The sequence below is a fragment of the Mus pahari genome, chromosome 20, assembly GCF_900095145.1.
Source record: "Mus pahari chromosome 20, PAHARI_EIJ_v1.1, whole genome shotgun sequence".
Classification (NCBI taxonomy): Eukaryota; Metazoa; Chordata; class Mammalia; order Rodentia; family Muridae; genus Mus; species Mus pahari.
Genome location: NC_034609.1, coordinates 25,234,267 through 25,241,433, shown reverse-complemented (window position 1 = coordinate 25,241,433; position 7,167 = coordinate 25,234,267). Strand labels below are relative to the sequence as shown.

The 7,167-nt window shown below is 37.7% G+C and overlaps 1 pseudogene; it reads left to right on the top strand.

Annotated features, from left to right (window-relative positions):
- The first annotated feature begins 3,123 nt into the window (after nt 1–3,123).
- Nucleotides 3,124–3,247, top strand: LOC115062755 (annotated as a pseudogene).
- Nucleotides 3,248–7,167: the final 3,920 nt, after the last annotated feature.

Below are 7,167 nucleotides of genomic sequence, written 5' to 3'. Positions count from 1 at the left end.
GGTGGCCTTTAAGTGAAAACGTTTTATATATATATATATATATATATATATATATATATATATATATATATGTGTGTGTGTGTGTGTGTGAGTGTGTATGTGTGTGTGTGTGTTTGTGTGTGTGTATGCCCTCACATTTATGCATTTATTTACTGTTTTTAAATAAGATGTATAAAGTCAAAACTAATCTTTAATTGCAATCATCATAGACCCAATTTTGTCAAGTTATAAAGGCATTGATCTTAAAATTGTTAAATGATCTGGTACCTAGTATAAAGCAGTGAACATTTCCCAAAAAGAGATACCTGTACAATTTTTATCTCTGGTATAAGTTAGTTGTAACAAGGCACTGCTCTAGAGATGTGATGAAAGAAAGGAATAAAATTTTATTAAATTTTCATGACCATGTTTGTGGTGACATGTCCATGCTGGGGAAAGTACCAGATAGACACCTGAATGCTAGGTCACTGAATGTCTGGAAAATCTCAAATCTTTTTGAAGAAGTTTAGTTCTTTTCCAAGAATTCCACAGTGCCTTCTAAAAGCATAAGGTCAGAAGTATACATGTAGATACAGGAAAAAAAAATAATCTAGGATGGTGCCAAAAAGAAGCATTTTCAAAATGTTGACATCTGGGTTGCAAAGTCCAGATTTCTTCACACAGAAGTCTTGTAGATATGACAAACAGAAGAAAGACCCAGAACCTTACTACAGTTTATAGACAATGCCCTACTCAATGCAGAACAAAGAAACTGTCTTCAAAATTATTTCATCCAGCAGTAAACTGAATCTTGCTCGACCTACCACAAACTCAACTTTCGGTGCAAAAGGCACATAAATTAAGTTAGCTTCAACAATAGAAGTCACAAAGGAAAAAGAAGCCTATCCCTTAATGCAGTGTATTATAAATATTTTAATCCCTACTTCTTTTCTCTACATAACTTCCTCATCTGATAATAAAGTGCATCATTTCACTCAAATGTGAAGACATGATAATAGAGAGATGCCAGAATTTTACCACTGGAATTTCATAATACAAGTGGGAAATAAATGATCCATGAGATATTGTGTACCACGCATGAACAGAGAGGAACATTTTAGATAGAGTCAAAAACAGGAGTACATTAAAAGTGAAGACATGAGACACCAGAAATGAAAATGTATTTGAGTGATTGAGCATCACTTGGAAAGAGCACTGGATTACCTGTCTACTACACTGTAACACATCACAAAGTTAGCAGCTTTAAGCAAGACATTTATTATTTCAAGGTCCCTTGTAGAAGGAGTATGTTTTCAGCTTCCACAAGTCTTTTGCTTGAGGATTCTCATGGACAATGTCAGGGGCTTCTCTTTTAGAACTAAGTCACTCCCAAGCACCTTCAGATTGCTCACATTCTCCTTTCCTTACAACTAGAGGACTGATGGATGTTTGCTTCTTCAAAGTATGCACTGGGAATGGGTGAGGGGAACAGCTAGAGAGATGGAGAAAAAAGGGACTCTGACATAATGGTTACTGCAGATTTACTTGTCACCATAAACCTGACAGTTAGCTATAAGTCCTGTAGGCAACCTACTGTTAAACATTAGACTTCTCCTCTTGCCTACCACCAACCAGATGTAGTGAAAGAGAAAAGTTATTAGAATGTGGGAGAAGTGGGCCTGTTTAGCAATAGTTCTTCGAGCATTGGCTCAATCTTCTTTGACAGCAGTTCAGTCCCTTAGCAAACACCAAATATGACTCAGTAGCTGCAGACCAGTCTTCTAGGTAGGCAGACACCAGGCACAAACCAGTACTTTCAGTTAAATTCTCCAGGTAGGCAGACACCACACATGAACCAGCAGCTTTAGTCCAGTGCTCTAGGCAGACAGACACCATGCAGGAATCAGAAGCTTAAGTTCAATCCTGAAGAAACTGCAAGACTCGTCAACTGGCCTGAGGCAAGGCCAATGCTGCACACACCTTACAAGCAGTTCTGGGGTGAGTTTCTCTCAAGGGCAGAGCTCAAAACTATGTAGGGTGAATCAGTACATATGTGTCATTAATGAAGAATAGTGAGGTGGAGGTAACCAAACCAATGCTCAGTGTTCATCTCCCACTATCTAAGGGGTAATGTTTATAATCTGTCATCATGTGCCCTTCCACAACTTTGCTATAGCAAAATATCTTTTCATCTCTGCTTGTTTCAGGAAAACATTCTCAAATATGTCTGCTTCAGCCAAACTTCCTTTCACCTGTGTGTCCCAGCAAAACACCATTTGACATAACTGACTTTCCAAACAAACCAGAAGTTTCCACTTCATTTTACACTTTTGCTCAAGGCCATAGGGAAAGAGAATTAGATGACAGTGGAACTATCAAAAAGAAGGAACTATTGGACTGTGTTTCAACTTTACACCTAATTAATGAGCTAATGTAAAGGCAAGCTAAAACAAATCCAAATTGAAATTGAGAAGAATATTTTGCCATCCAGTAAGCACTATTAAATTATGTAGACAATATGAATGTAAAACTCCTAAATGAGAGGCAAGAAGGAATGATCTGTAGAAATTGTGAAGGGATAATATCGAAAGTATTAAAATTCTGGTAAAGTTGGAAAACAAACATAGCAGCTTCTAAAGCCTCAGCAAATATTACTTGAGATGAACACAAAGATAAAGGAAGCTAGTTACCTTATCTGTACTCGACTAAGAGAAACTATCAAATAAAGATACAGAGAAAATTGAAATGGGCCAGAGGGTGAGAAATGACGTTTTAATCAGTGACACCGTGATTACGTATGATAGCTGTGTGCTCATCAGCAGAGAGAATGTAGGCCAGAAAACAGTGGAGGAAAAAATTTCAAAGTCCTGGAATAAATAAAAGCATTGGGATCTAGAATCCTGCAGGCAAGGAAAATATGCTTCAGCCTTGCCCATGAAGTAAAGACATAGTGAGACTTTGTCTTGAATTACAATAAATGAAAAGCATCGTTCATCTTAAGGGAGATGCTATGAGTATTTAACCATATGATGCAGTGTGAATTGAGGAACATCAGAAAGAAGGAATATGTTACTCGATGTGGAAGATAGTTACGTATATTTAAACTTTATTCAGTGCCTTACTGACTGTAAAAACAGAAGCAATGGTGCCCCTAGAGGTATTGCTGGTGGGGCTTCCATGTCAGTAGGTGGCAGAGAGGAGAGAGGTTTTGTCTACTATACTCAGTGTTCTGATCTATGAACATCGGAATGATTAGTAGTGAAACAATCCCTGAAAAAAAAAAAGTTCCGAGGCAGCCCTGATTGTGGAGTTTGCAGGTGACTGGGCTCCAAGGACATGATCCTAAGAAAGCCTGTCCTGCCCGCTTTTCTCTTGGGAGGTGGTGAAGACAGGGAGAGATTCCCTACCTTCCCTGTGGCAGGCAGGAGTGTTGGGAAACCCCAGCTACTTAAGGTTGCAGTCTGCCATGTGAGCATAGCTCCTCTGAACTCAGCTCAAAAATCGATCACTCTTTGTGTCCACCAGGGCTTTCTCTTCTCTCACTGGGTCTGGGGAGCCTTGTGTGCAGCTGCCCTGGGACACCCTGAGGGAGAATGTGGAAGGAGGAAACACATAGGAGAGCTTGCCCCATGGTGTCTTGAGAACTGGAGAACTGTCCCTGTCCCTGTCCCTCACTTGCTGCAGCACTCAAGAGAGCGGGTCTGCACCTCAACTGGTTATCCCAGTAGAGCTGACCCTGTAAGCTGAGTGCATGGATGAACTGGCCCTGAGTATGTGTTCATGGAATAATTGGCCCTGTGGTGGCATGGTCAAGTGAAAGATGTTTTCCCTCACCCTAGCCCCTTACCATCTATAGCAGGCAAGAAAGCTGGCCCTAGGGTCACGAGAGCCAGAGAGCTGGCTGGCCCTGTCCCTCACTTCCTGGGGCCCTCAGGAGAGCTGGCCCTGTACCTTGCCTGGGAATCAGAGTAGAGCTGACCCTGGAAGTGGAGTTTGCAGGTGAGCTAGCTCAGAGAGCACAAGTACAAAAAACGAGCAGGCCCTGCCTCTTGTCTGGTGGGAGGTAGAGAGGACCGCATGCCAAAGATGCTTATTTTAATACCAGTAGGGTGAGCACTCTCTGGCACCACAGCTATAAACAGCAAATGGAAATATGCATGAAAATAATATCCACTGAACACAGTTAAAACAAATGAAATTATAAAGTTTACAGACAAATGGATAGAGATAGAAGATAAATATTCTGACTGATGTAACCTAGATCCCAAAGGCCAAGTAATCTGTTTTTTCATCCATGTGCATGTTATCATTAAAGTATTTGATATGTGTGTAAACCATCTCAGTAAGCACAGAAATGATGTCCCTAGTAAGAGACCAAGCTGGAGGTTAAGCTCTTCCTAAGGAAGCAGAGTATATCTTTATGGAAGTAAAAGTTAGAAATGTGAATAGGAGAATTAAGTAGGAAGAAGGGATGAGGAATAAGGGTAAAGGCAGGTATACAGGAAGGGACAAGTAGCATTAATGCCATTTGAGGAGCCATATGGAAACTTACTACTGTAGAAGCTTACATGAATATATACACATATGAGAAGAGTCTACATGGAGTTGAGGCCACGCCTCCACTTCACATCTTATACTGGGAATGGTTGCATCTTCTTGAATCATTGGCCAAAGAAGGACTGTGAAAAACCCACGAAGCAGCATCAGGTCTTGCCAAGGCTGTTGCTTTTAATCTCTCACATGTTTTAAGGTCCTATAGCTGAAGACATCACTTACATGTTTCATCAAACATAGAGAAGCCATGTCTGTGCCTAACTAGCACTTACTTTCAACACTTATTTTACAATTATACAGGTAACAAACCTGAAAGTTAACATACCAGAACTCTTTGGTTACTTACACTGAGGACCTTTCAGATGCTTTTCCGGTGCATACCTTCCTGTTGTACTTTCAAAGAGAAGCTAGGCCGAGAGACTAGAATGAAGAGAACGAAGAGGGAAAGAAAAAGTATGTTTTATTCTTCTTCTGAGTGAACTATTATAATTGCATTAGGACTAAATCCTTTCATTCTAATTTATCCCTGAAAATTACCTACAAATTCCAATGAAGATCACCACAATTGCTTATCCACTACAAGAGGATCAGCCTTGAAAACATATAGAGAAGTACCATTATACAAACTCAGAATGGTTTTTTATATTTTTCATTTTTATTTTTTCATATATATTTATGTATGTTTTAATTTATATATAATTTTATTATATATTATTAATTATATATCACCTATTTTATCTAATAAAACAGTGTGTGTTTATGTAATTAATTAACAATTTAATTACTGAATAACAATTATGTAATTAATAATATATTATAAAATATATGGATATATACATATATACATGTAACAACAATTGATAAAAAGAGAGGTCATGCATTGGAAAGAGCACATGGAGAAGCATGTAGAAGTTTTTGGAAGAAGGAGATGAAAATAGGAGATGATATGATTCTATAGTCTCAAAAATAATAGTATTAACCATAATAATGTGTTCTATTTCAAATTTGTTGACATTTGAGATTAAGGCATAACACAATTGTATGACATAACTTCTTTGAAATAATTGGGAAGAGGTAGCCAAGAGCTGATGTAATGTTGTAAAATGATGAATTGAGCTCTTTCAATTGGAAACTATAAATCTAGAATAAAAAGCATCTTATACTCAACACATAAACTTAACATGTTGTATTTCTTCCTTTTTATGTCCCCTTTCTCTAAGTTGCTAATAATTTGATGCCTGGCATTAAAATTTATGACAGGTAATATCATATAAAGATATTTTATAACAGTTAGAGCTTCTAATATGTCTTCATATACACAATAGCTACTTGATGAGTGGTATTTAATACACTGGTGAGATCATTTACCTAGCTATTGTCATGCCGAGCACACACTATATGTATCTTATTCTCTACATTTTATAATGGTATTAGAATTGTTTTGGGTTTTGAGTTGTCAATATTAAAAATGCATTTTACATCAGGTGGCTCCCCTAGAATAACTAGAATCAAAGTGTGGCTAATGGTTTACCCAATTTCCTATTTTCATACATTCAAGTCACATCAAGTTTCAGACTCATTCAGCAAGTGCACTTGTTGAAACTACCTCTGAGCTCTTCAGTGTCAAATGAAATAAAGGGTCTCAATAATAGAAGATGGACCCAACCCTCTTGAGGCCCCAGGGAGTGGGCAGGTCTGGTAGGGTGAGGATAGGGAGTGAGAACATCCACTTGGAGACAGAGGCAGGGAGGAGGGATGGGATGGGGAGTGGTTTGGGGGGGCAGACCAGGAAGGGGAATAAAGTCTGGACTGTAAAAGATTAAATAAATAAATAAATACACAAAGATAGGACTGAGTGAGCAATACTTCTTAAAGATATATATCAAAATACTGGACTGCTACAAGGATTTCAACAGTTTCTTCATAAAATCAATATGACGGTACTTTATGACAAAATTCTTGCCATTCTCTTACTTTTTGTGATAGTTCAACCTCTATAGCACTTCATTCTCCTGTTCTCACATAAATTACTGTTTCTGTACTTTCCTTTTCCTTTCAATGTAGATTCAAGGTTTCATCCCCAAGCCAACTGTGCACGTTATTGAACTGCCTCATAGGAAGTATGCAATACAATTGCCCTTTTATGTTCACAGTAGAGTTGTTATGGTATTGTGGAAAAGTTTCACTGAATAGATACCCAGTTCATAAATATCTGATAGTAAAATATTTTCTCCCATTGTGTGAGTTAGGTTGTCATTTACTTGGCAGTGTCCTCTGAACCACAAATTTGAATTTTAAGAAAATACCTTGGGCTGTTTTTTTTTTTCCTAATTCCATATGATTTTGTGTTCTATCAGAGAAAATTTGCCAAATTCAAGGTTACAAAATTTATTTGCCTAGATAAAATATTTATATTTCTTATCTATTTTGAGGATTTAAAAAAAAAACATTTTGAGGCAATGTTTCAACTTGACTATTCTGCATACGGTGACATCTGTTAAAAAGATATATTTGCTATTTAAAAGACTTAGTATCCTATAAAATATTTTCAGTGTACATGGACCTAATTCTGTGTGAAATTTTACAAAGACATCGGGAATATCCGTTCTCAGTCCAGGGCTCTATTGTTCAACT